Raw genomic sequence first — 12,809 nt, 5'->3', positions numbered from 1 at the left:
ATGAAATATAATCACTTGAGAGTTAAATAAAACCTTCTTGAAATAATTTGTAAATTTTGGGCTTACCTTAATGAGGAAATTAATTCTATTTGTGCAATTGAAGTATGGAAGAGATGCTGAAATAGTTTATTTTACTCCCCTACATTTTTTTCAGCCTCCTTTCAGTTAAGAGGGAGAAAATACTAGTCCTGGCTAATGTGATGTATCCCCTTCTGGGTTGAGACTGTGGGAATCCCAAGGAGGGAGGCTATGTCTTCTAGATGATGAAGAAGAAGATGGTGGAGCTATGTGGAAAGAAGCCGTTGCTGATTTCTGCTGGACATGTCACCTGCGGAGGAAAGAAACTCTTGTATTAAGAGAAACTGGGAGGTCAGTAAAGGATTTGGGGTTTGTTTTTTTCAGTGTCATGAAGTCTATCCTGACCAATAAGAACTATTGTATACTTTGTTTTTTAAAGGATTTTTATACTATATCAAAAAACCACAAAATAAAAAAGGGATCAGTTGATGAATATCTTAGAATTCTTTCCAGAATTTCTGCACCCTCAGCCATGAAGGTTGCCTATCACCTTGTTCTTCTCTGCTCAGTCTGCAGCTTGTTGAAGGATCATTGGAGATGACTCAAACTCTAGTTTTTAAGTCAAACTTGTTCTGCCAAATCCAAGACCCTGATTTATCCAAATTGTAGAAATATTCTTTGGCCACCCATCCACCAAAATACCTCCCCTTTGGATCAACAGCAGCTCTAATTGTTGATTCAGCCCTATCAAATTCTAAAACTATTCTTACTGCTTCATCATCAGGGGCACCAGGAATTTCAAACATTTTACAACTGTGCCATATTTTTCACACTCTTCCTTGATTTCAGCTTCCAAATCTTCATCTACCTCTCCTGCACCAACCATGTTCCTTAGTGTTGTGCTGTGCTTAGTTGCTCGGTCGCCTCCAACTCTTTGTGATCCCATGAACCACATGCCTGGCTCCTCTGTTCATGGGGATTCTCCAGGCAAGAAAACTGGAGTGGGTTGCCATGCCTTCCTCCATGTTCCTTAGTAGGACCACTTTAGTAGGCACAAGTATTTCAGTTAATCTATTTGAATCTGACTTCCTGGCTTCATCTTTCTGAGTGGTGTCACCCATGATGATTTTGCCTTCCCGCTTTCTGGTCTTCTCCTCCGACAGCATTGTGCTTAGGCCCTGCTCAGTCTTCCCAAGAAGCCATACTTCTGCATGATTTTCTGTGTTAGAGTTTGTGCACCGCCCCCGCCTCCCCCTGCTTGCCCCCCTCCAACCCGCCCCATGTTGGCAAGGAAGGAATTGCTGGAGCCAGTCGGGGATCTGGGTCTGTCTTGTTGCTCATACACTGGGGAGAGATAGCAGCTTTGGAAGACTGGGAGCCGAATCTTGCATCTTCTTCATAAGGAAAGCCTCGGGATAACTCTTTGTCTTTCTCTACAAGAGAAGTGGGTGGTGCAATGGCAGCTCCGCTCATACTTCTCTCTCACTCATAATATTCATGTTCATCAATCTGGATCTCCTAACCTGAAAAACCCACTAGCTTCGTGTCTGGCTTTATGCCTGTTTTCTCTCTCTTCTGTCTTTCCACCTCCCGCTGCCCCTATCGCTCCTCTCTTTGGCCCCTCACTACTTTCTCATAATCATTAGGAAACACTGAATCATATTCCTCATCTGTAGGGATCAAAACTTCTCCTGCAGAAAATCCACTGGGAACAGGATCCTTGAGGCCCGTGGCTGTGTGTGGTGGGGTGTCCCGGATCTGCTGCTCATCTGAAGAGCCACCTTGCTTGAAGTCAATGGATGACTGCGGCAAGGACAGTACTTTGTATTGTCCCCTGGCTCTTTGCCTGAGTGAGAGCTGCCTTCTTCATTTGGAGTTGAGGCTGCAGAAGTTTGAAGTTTGGTGACCAACCTTCTGTTTTTTGAGTCACTATTCTCCACTCCCAGGTCTTTGTATACGGACATCTTCTTAGTTTAATGCCCACTGGATGGGTGGACGCTCCTGGCTGCGGCAGGGCACCTAGGCCCAGGTGCCCTGGACCTGGCGGGCTGGGTGCTCAGAGTCAGCCAGTGTACCTTTTATTGTAGAGAATTTGTTGTTGTTGTTGCCACACTGTGTATTGTAACAAAAGACTGTAGATAATTAAATGACCATTGCCAACAGGTAGCTTAGATAAAGTTTAGTATCCTGTACCATAGAATATCAACCAGCCATTTAAAAGAATGTGCTGATATGGAATTCTCTCTCAGATATGTTGTTACCAGAATAAAAGAAGATTCAGAACAGTGTTCACAGTTTCAATTAGTATAAAAAAGAGACTCTATCATCTACTTACATTATCTGCATGCACAAATGAACACATGTGGTCTTTTTTTATTGTAGTAAAATATACTCGATGGACGTGAGTCTCAGTGATCTCCGGGAGTTGGTGATGGACAGGGAGGCCTGGCGTGCTGCGATTCATGGGGTTGCAAAGAGTCAGACACGACTGAGCGACTGATCTGAAAATATACTTAATATAAAATTTAACCATTTTAGCTGTACTGTTTGGTAGAATGAAATATAATCACACTTGTGCAACTGTCACCATCATACATCTCCTGAACATTTTTCATCTTCTCAGATGGAAGTTGTGTTCCTATCAGACACTAATTCTTCATTTCCCTCTTACCCCAGCATCTGGTAACCATCATGCCACTTCCATTGCTGTGAGTTTGATTACTCTATGTATCTCATATATGTGGAATTATGCAGTATTTGTTCTTTTGTGATTGGCATAATACTTAGCATAATATCTTCAAGGCTCATCCATGTTGAGCATGTGTCAGATTATCTTTCCTTTTTAAAGCTGAATAATATTCCCATCATATGTATGTATGACATTTTGTTTATCCAATCATCTCTTAGTCAATACTTAGATTGCTTCCACCATTTTGCCACTGTGAATAATGCTGCTTTGAACACGAGCATACGAATGTCTGTTCAGATCCCTGTTTTCAGTTTGTTCAGGTGTATACCCAGAAGTGGAACTGCTAGATCATATGGTAATTCTATGTCTACTTTTTAAGGAACACTTTCTTGTTTTCCATAGCAGTTGCACTATTTATATCCTCACTAGCAAGTGTTCTGATTTTTCAACATCCTCACCAGCACTTGTTATTTTCTGTTTTTCTCTTTTGATGATAGGCCTCCTAATGGGTGTGAAGTGGCATTTTGTGATTTTTATTTGCATTTCTCTAGATTATAAATTGAGACAATTTAAAAGTTATACATGATGATAAGACCCTGAGTATTTTATTAAGCTATGGAGTAATAAAATTTTTGTTATTCTCTAAATTATTTTTTTTTGAAGATAAAACTGAACTTGAAAAAGTTGCATTTCCTTTTTTTAAAAAAATCTTTTCAGCTTTACTGAGGCATAATTATAAAAAATTGTATATATTTAAGGTATTCAACATTGGTTCATATAAATATACATTGTGAAATGCTCACCACAATTAAGCTAATTAGTATTTATTATCTCATATAGTTACCTTTTTTTTTTAAATCCCTCCACCCTTCTTTTGTCTGGTAACCACTGGTTTGTTCTCTGTATCTATGATTCTGTTTCTATTTAGTTATGTTTGTTTATTTTTGTTTTTAGGATTCCACATATAAGTGAAATCATATGGTATTTTTTTTTCTGTCTGACTTATTTTACTTAGTATAATACATTCTAGGTCCATCCATGTTGTTGCAAATGGCAAGATTTCATTCTTTTCAGTGGCTAAGTAATATTCCATCCTATATCTACATCAACCACATCTTCTTTACCCATTCATCTATCAATGGACACTGAGATTGCTCCCATATCATGGCTATTGTAAATAATGTAATGAACATGGGGTGCATATATTTTTTTCAAATTAGCGTTTTCATTTTCCTTAAAAATATACTTAGAGATAGAATGGTTGGATCATGTGGTAGTTCTACTTTTCTGTTTTTGAGGGCCTTCTATACTGTTTTCCATAGTGGATATACCAATTTACATTCCCACCAAAAGGGCAGGAAGGTTCCCCTTTCCCAAGGCAATATACAGAGTCAGTGCAGTCCTTATCAAAATACCAATGGCATTTTCAAAGATTAGAACAAATACTTTAAAAATTTGTATGGAAACACAAAATACCCAGAATACTGTAATCAATCTTTAGAAAGAAGTATGAAATAGGAAGTATCGAACTCCCTGATTTCAAACTAAACTGCAAAGCTAGAGTAATCAAAATAATCTAGTACTGGCGCAAATGCAGACACATAGATCAAAGGTACAGAAGAGAGCCCAGAAATAAACCCACGTTTATATGATCAATTAATCTATGACCAAGGAGCCAAGAATATACAGTGGAGAAAAGACAGCCTCTTCATAAATGGTATTGGGAAAACTGAACTGCATGCAAACAAATCAAATTGGCTACTTTCTTGTATCATGTACAAAAATAAACTCAAAATGGCTTAGAGACTTACATGTAAGACCTGAAGCCGTAAAACTCCCAGAATAAAACACAGGCAATAAGGTCTTTAACACTGGTCTTAGCAATATTTTTTGGATATGTCTCCTCAAACAGAGGAAACAAAAATAAACAGATGGGACTACATCAAACTAACAAGCTTTTGCACAGTGAAAGAAACCACCAACAAATGAAAACTTTAGATGAGAGAAAATATTTGCAAATAATATATTTGATAAGAGATCAACATCCAAAATGCACAAAGAACTCATATAACTCAGGATCAAAAGACCAAATAACCCAATTAAACAATGGTCAGAGGATGTGACTAAGACATTTTTCCAAAGAAGACATGCAGATGGCCAATAGGCACACACATAAAAAATGTTCACCATCACTAAATATCAGGGAAATGCAAATCAAAATCACAGAGATACCACCTCACGCCTGTCAGATTAGCTATCATCAGAAAGATAACAAATTACCTTTTCTTTGTCACCTTCTTCAGATGCAGAATAATGGCTGCTATTTAAATAATTTTTATTTGCAATTTTGACACATGAAGTTTCTCACATTTTCCTTAACATATGCTGCTGCTGCTGCTGCAGCATCGCTTCAGTCATGTCCGACTCTGTGCGACCCCATAGATGGCAGCCTACCAGGCTCCCCCATCCCTGGGATTCTCCAGGCAAGAATTCTGGAGTGGGTTGCCATTTCCTTCTCAAATGCAGGAAAGTGAAAAGTGAAAGCGAACTCGCTCAGTCGTGTCCGACTCTCAGCGACGCTATGGACTGCAGCCTTCCAGGCTCTTCTGTCCATGGGATTTTCCAGGCAAGAGTACTGGAGTGGGGTGCCATCACCTTCTCTGAGTCAGGCTACTTGAGTTCAAAGTCTGGCTCTGCTACTTACTAGCTGTGTGACTTTGGACAAGCTACATAAACTTTCTATGCTTCAGTTTACTCTTCTGTAAAATAGGAATAATATTGGCACCTAACTCAGAGAGGTATTATGAACATTAAAAAAATAAATATATGTAAATCACTTGGAACAATTCTTGGGACATAGTAAATATTAAATGTATTAGTCATTATTACAGTTAAGATTAAATATGAATCATTTGGTAACAGTGCAGCATATATTTACATGTATTTGGAAAATATGTTGACACTGTTATTTAGATCTCAAGCAAGGAAGTAAAATAGTTTATTCATTATGGCCTCTGGAGAAGAGTCTATGGCTTCAATGAAAGGATTTATCTGGTTTGTGTTAGTCAATAAAAAGTAGCTGAAAGTCACCTTTAGTACTTCTCTTCAAAGTAACTAATCTTTTGGTTCCATGGGGCCTTGAATCAATGGTTGCAGATCAATATTTTCTATATACAATTATTGTTTCCTTTCACCTTCTACACGATGGGCTGAAAATCAGCACACTGTAGACTGCGAAAATCAATGGGGTACATTTGTGATTTAGAGAACACTGGATAGGAGATGTATGTCTTTTTGGAAAACACATACAAAGGAAATTATGTAAGCACTTTCTCAGAGGAATCCTAGGTAATTACTGGGTGAATTTGTGATCCAACAGGTTTCTCCTCAATTACACCTGGAGAACACATCAATTCATTTACCTTGTGGTAAACAATCTGCCTCAGGCATCCAAATAAAGACACCAAGATTGTCCCTTTTAGAGTAATTGGCTCTGGTGGACCCAAACTCAGGATTTACAAATGGTTTCTCATTTCTGGCCCATTTGGTCTTGATTTTTAGGGGCAATTACTACTTACTGCTTTGAAGGGAATCTTATTTTCAGCAGTCTCAAGGAAACACGTTTGAATGGTTTGAGCTTTCTGTGTTAGTGGAACCAGATGAATTGCTATCAAAAGCTAATCCATGTAGTGAATTATGTCTTTTTAACAACATGTACTCCCTCTGGGGCAATTAAAAAAGCTGTGCCATGGTTTTAAAGTCAGGACCTCCAGAGTGTTGGTTGGCCCTTGTACTGGGAGTTAGCTCTGCAATAGCTTTCAAGAAATAAACGCATTTCTGTGGTTTGGATGGGGAATGGACTTTAGTGTTGTACTCTGAATCTCCGCATGCTGTTTACTGGTGCAGTCTGTGGTGGGATAGACATGCTGTGAGTTTTTCTCACGTGGATGACCACTTCTTTCAAACAGGAAAAAGGCTGAGAGGAAGAATTTGTATTTTTATTTTATGAATCTACTAGAATGTTCACAATGGGTTGATTATATTATTATTTGCAAAATAGATTCACACAATTTAGAAAACTTATCCTTCATTGTGTTATTATCAGCTAGCATCTGAGCTAGTTCAAGCTCTGCCACATTCTAGTCAAGACATTGGGCAACTCATCCATTCAGTCATTTTTGTGCAAATACACCACATGTCAAGCGGCAACTAGGTTCTGGGGATATAGTAGGGAACAAAATTAAATCTATTCCTTTATGAATCTTATCTAACTGGGAAAAGTGGTTTGTTCTAATCTTGTCAGGATGCCATAATGACATACCATGAACTGGGTGGTTTCAACAACAGAAACTTACGTTTTCACAGTTCTGGAAGCTAGGAAGTTCAAAATCAAGGGGTGGGCAGAGTCAGTTCCTGGCAAAGCCCTCTTTCTGACTTGCAGATGATTGCCTTCTAGCTATGTCCTCACAGGGCAGAGAAAGAGGAGGCCAGCTCTCAGTTGTCTCTTCTTATAAGAATGTTAATCTTATAAGAGAGTGAGACCTCACTCTCATGACCTCATCTAACCCTGATTACCTCTCAAAGGATCTGTCTACTTTGGGGGTCAGGGCTTCAACATAGGAACTTAGACACAATGCAGTTCACAGTAGCGAAATAGAATACCACATAAATACATAATAGTCTGATGGGGATATACATCAAGGGCAGAGCTTATGGGGTTGCTGCTTTATGTAAGGTGGTCAGGATGAACCTTTGTGATAAAAAAAACTCTTGACTACTCTGAGTGAAATGGAGTCATTGTAGAATTCTGAGCAGAGAAGTGATGTGATCTAATGTATGTTGTATGCTTTAGACGCAGCCCTCTGCATACTGTACTGTAAATAGATTTGGGATGGAATAGGAGATAACTGCAGTAATTTAGATTGGTGCTTACACAGGGTTACAGAGGTGGAGGTGATGAGATGTGGACAGATTCTTCTTGAGCATAGAGCTGATAGGATTTGGTGTGCATGGACTTTGGCATGAGGGAAAATAAAAAATGACTGTTGATATAAGCAACTGAAAAAGTAGAGTTGTTATTTATTGGAAAGTGGAAGGCTGAGGGATAACTTTTCTTGGGGGTAATCAAGAGTTTGGTTGGGCCTATTAGACATGTGAACAGAGAAGAGGGCATTGGGGTACATGAATTATGAGTGTTGGGGCATCTGAACTGGAGATGCATATTTGGGAGTCATCAGTACACAGATATCATTTAAAGTTATAAGATCGGATGAGATGAGCAAGGAGATCCCAGGACAGATCTCTGGGAAACAAAGAGGAAGTATCAAAAAAGAGTGAGAAAGATAAACTAGGTAAAAGATGAGCCAAAAGAAAGTGCTATTTCAGAAATCAGGGGAAGAAAGTATTTTGAAAAGAAGGAAATAGCCAACTGTGTCTAATGCTAAAAGTTTTAGTAGAGGAAAAAGTGAAGTTCTGTATACTAGGTTGTCCATTCCCAACTCTGCACCATGTAAAGCTAGAACTACATTTCTCCAAATCCCTTTCCCTGTAAGGAGAGAGCTGGGCGAGAGAGAAACTTGTATAAAGATCTCAAATGTGAAAGCAACAGCCATTATTCACAGGAAGTCGGGGGCGACTCGGGATGGCTCAGCAGGTTTCTCTAGAGCTCCCCCTGCTGGTTGTGATGGCCACAAGCCCTCGGGCTTCCCCCTGTGTGTAGCTCTGCCACTTCTCTACTATCGCTTTAGTTTGTCAAGGTTGTTAGTCACTCTTTTTCTTCTTTTTCAGCTGCAGACTTTAATTCCTATGAAAAACTCCTTACTTCTTAAAACTTGTAGTGGCTCTGTTCTCTGACCAAACCCAGACTGATAAATCCTGCTTGGATCTTTATGGAGTCACTTTAAATATGTTAGCTACTTCTTGGGACTAATTAAAAAGGCACTGCGGCCCCTGAAGGGCTTTTGTAAATTCTTCTTTTATGTTGCTCCCAGAAATCCTGAAATGGGTCAAGGAAGAGCAGTAATTAAGTAAACCTGAAGGCTACATACACAATAATTTCTGTTGGAGGAAGAGGTCTCCCTGCCCTGGAGAATTCACTCATTTCCCTCGACTCTTCTGTGCTGGACCTGCCAGCAACATGCCCTGAATTTGATTTGAGCATCTCCTCACTGTCAAGTAAATGCCTGAAAAGTTTAGGTTCCTCTTCTCATTAATATCATATATTTTTTTCTATCAGAAAGTTAAAGCACACTTGACTATTAAATCTCCTTTGTGCTGTTCAAACACAGTACAGAAAGTGAATTTTCCTTCCTCTCATCAGCATGATAAATCACAAAGTCCCACTATGATATTATGATTTATAAGAAATGTATATTTGAGTATTCAGATAAATATATTTTTCATACGTATTTGATCTTCATCCACAGCTCCCCAAACCCTTGGGATTTCCTAAGTATTGAGAGTAATAAAAGTATCTTTTGTTATGTGAATGAAGTGACCTCTGGCAGTACCTGAGAATGGAGGCTATTTGCCATGGATCTTCCCCACCCAGGGATTGAATCGAACTCATGTTCCCTGTGTCTCCTGCACTGGCAGGCAGATTCTTTACCACTATGCCACCTGGGAAGCCCTAGTCCCTCACTAAGTGACATATTGTTTTAAAATATTTTCCTATTAAATACAATACTAGAATGAATGATCTTTGTATCATTTGGAAAGACAATACATTTATTTTGCATTTCAAACTGAAGGAATTCAACATAGAACACTGGTTAGAAAGGTCTTAGAAAGATTGGAATAGCAAAAGTTAGAAAATTTAGAGGACTCTGGAAAAAATGGAAGATAGTGTGACAAGCTGAGATCAGCAGGCACCTGAATATCCCTGGAGTTGAGACCCACACCAGCAGCTGTTCTGTTGGAGACTGCTGCTGACCAATTGCTGCTGAGTCTGTGCACCTAGGTCAGCACTGAAATGGCTGAAAAGATGCTTCTTAGGGTACTAAGTTCGGAATTCTGCTGCCATGACAGTATCTGTCAGCCACCAGCAGTAACTACCACATTGCCAGAGCCAGAAGTAGAAAGTTTGCCTTTTTTTCTCTGACCTTCTCAGTACCTTCCAGAGTCTCTTACTGACAGAACCAAATGGGAAGCCAGAAAATGCAGTTTGCACACTACCAGTCTCAGGAACACAGAACATATTGTAGAAGGTGGGTGAGGGTCTGAGAATAACTAGCACAGTCTACGCCTTAGAATTCTCAGCTCTCACAAAGGTCCTTCTACCCCAAATTGCCTTCTGTAAATAAATTTATAGGACAAATTCCTCAAGTGGAATTGTCCAGCCAATGGGAAACATACTTTGAAAATCTGAAAGATAGAACAAAATTACTCTCCTTAGAGGAGTATTTGAGAGTACTTATTTTTCCATGCCCTTACCAAATCCATGTACCTGCCCATTTGGAAGAACTGGTCAATCTCTAAATCCATATCAATCATACACCAAAGCCTTTGTTCTCAGGAAATACCATGCTTATCACCCATAAGAAAATCATTCTTAAAAATGCCTGAAATCCACCTAATTAGAGACTTGTGGTTAATAATATGAAAATAAATACACACCTGGAAGGGTCAAGGCTATCTATCATTCATTCACACAGTCCTTTCAATTAGATCAACAGCTTGCTATCTTAAATGGAGGTGGGAAGACTGGAAAGGTATTCATATACATGGCTAAAAGGTTTTACAACCAATTTCCAATGTATGGGAAAGGAGTTCCCACCCCAGCAAGCAGTTCTCTGACAGCAGCTGAGTGTCCTACAATTCAGTTCGATTCTGACACTATCATCTGGGAGGTAGAGTCAGATCCAACAGCCTAAGGGCTTAGTCTTATAAGATGGCACTCTCCCCTGCCCCCTCTTCCTTAACAATTCCCCTTTGGATGCAAGTGGCAACTCCGGATTGTCACCTGTGCTTCTGACAGACTAGCTACAGATCCAAGGTTCCAGTGGTCATCCCCACCACCGCCTCCCCCCCCCCCACCCAGAGCCAATTTATTTGCTGGAGTGGCACTCCGAATTCAGAGAACATTTCACTTACTAGATATGGAAGAGATCCATAGGGTGAGGTGTGGGGAAATGTCTTGGATCTTCCATGCCCTCTCCAGGAGTGCTACTCTTCCCAATAACTATGTGTACACCAATGCCAAAGCTCTCCAAATCCTGTCTTTTCTGTTTTTGTTTTTGTTTTTTTTTAAATGGAGGCTTTATTACAATACATAAGCATGATTGATTGAATTTAATCTCTAGCCCCTCCCCCTTCCTGAAGGTCTCATAGTGGGACTGAAAGTTCCAACTCTCTGATCACCTGGCTTGTTCTCTAGGCAACCAGTCTCCATCCTTAGGTGGGGTCCTATGCTGTGCTGCACTAAATCACTCAGTTGAGTCCTACTCTTTGCGACCCTGAACTGCAGCCCAGCAGGCCCCTCTGTACATGGGATTCTCCTGGCAAGAATACTGGAGTGGGTTGCCATGCCCTTCTCCAGGGGATCTTCCCAACCCAGGGACTGAACCTGTACCTCTAAAGTCTCCTGGCAGGCAGGCTCCTTATCACTAGCACCACCTAGGAAGCTCTAGGTGGGGTCCAAAAGCCACCTAATTAACACAAGAGACACCTTAATCCCCCTCACCTCTTAGGAAATTACAAGGTTTTTAGAAGCTCTAAAGTGCCAGAAATGGGAATGAAGACCAATATATTATCTTATTATAAATCACAATATCACATTTGTCTAGGACTGATTCTGCAGTGACTGGAAGTGGGGAGTAATTCTGTAGAGCTGGATGGGAGGCTGGATGTCATCTAATCAAAAGCTTTATTGTGCCGATGAAGAAAGAGGCCTGAAGAGGTGAAATCACTGGTGAACAGAAGCATAGTTGGAGCCAAAGGAGGCTGGGGAGGACTGGACTCCATGTAGATGGATGAAGCATGTCATGTATTTAGGGAACCAACACATATTTTCTAGTGGAAGATGAAATATTTAACAAAAATATTTATTATTCATTGTGAGAAAAATAAAGACTGTTGGATTTAGTTTATGACTTAGTATTGTTTTAATTTTTAATTACATATTGGTGAAGGGGTAACATTTGCTATTTATGGTCTCTGTAGGTCTTATTTCAGTCTGAAATATAGGTCTCTTGAGTCCTAATTCCTTGTTCCTCCACCATGTTCCTCCTCAATGTGCTGTCTCTGAGCATCACTAGAAATGATAATCTACCAGAAAAAATGACATTTCTAGCACTTCTGTATTTATTTTGATCTTAAGTGAAATGAGCAATGAAATCCATGCATCATCTATAATTTATTTAAAACAAAGTTTCAGAATTCTAAACATTCAGTTGGATTAAAAACATCATATATTTCAAAAATGAAATTATAAACCTAGAAACCCTCAAGTAACATATACATTTATGAAAATAAATAGGCATTATAATAGTATAAATTATTAAAAGATGAAATATATAAAATAATGCCTTATTTAAATGGGCTTTTTAGAAAAGGAAGAAAATTAAATTAGTCACAAAATAGAAAATCAAGTATCTAGTGTAATATATAGTTCTTTTAAGAAGTACCAGCTTAAAAGAAATGAGGTCAACAGTATCATTATTCAGTTGCAAGTCTGTGTTTATACAAATTTCTCCAGCTGCTGCTGCTGCTCTTTCATGATTCTGTACATGTCAGAAGTGGAGAAGCAAGCTGGAAGCTAAACCCAGACATTTGCTTCTTTTGACTCTTTTATCTTCAAATAATCCCATCTCTTTGAGGAGTACTTTTTGACGATTTTTGAGAGTGACAATCTCTTTGTTATGGTGAGCTACGATATTTTGTTTGGAAGAAAGCATTTCGGGTTGTCTTTGTCTTTTTTAGTGTCTTGGAGTCACTGTCTTGGAGGGATCTGTATCAGTTTCAGTACTGACACATTCAGATTTCCCTTGTTTAGAAAATCTTTGAATTGGAAGACTAATTCTTTCTGTGAAAACTTTGCAATTGCACATTTGCTTGCTTATCGCACCCTTTTGGGTGTGGTCTTGCCCAGGTTTTAAAAACAAGC

At 39.3% G+C, this 12,809-nt stretch overlaps 1 pseudogene; it reads right to left on the bottom strand.

Annotated features, from left to right (window-relative positions):
* Positions 1–639: 639 nt before the first annotated feature.
* On the bottom strand, positions 640–1,982 carry LOC102285824 (splicing factor 45-like; annotated as a pseudogene).
* Between the last annotated feature and the right edge of the window lie 10,827 nt (positions 1,983–12,809).

Source organism: Bos mutus, chromosome 5 (assembly GCF_027580195.1).
Source record: "Bos mutus isolate GX-2022 chromosome 5, NWIPB_WYAK_1.1, whole genome shotgun sequence".
In the NCBI taxonomy this organism is placed as follows: domain Eukaryota; kingdom Metazoa; phylum Chordata; class Mammalia; order Artiodactyla; family Bovidae; genus Bos; species Bos mutus.
This window is presented reverse-complemented; position numbering and strand designations above follow the sequence as displayed.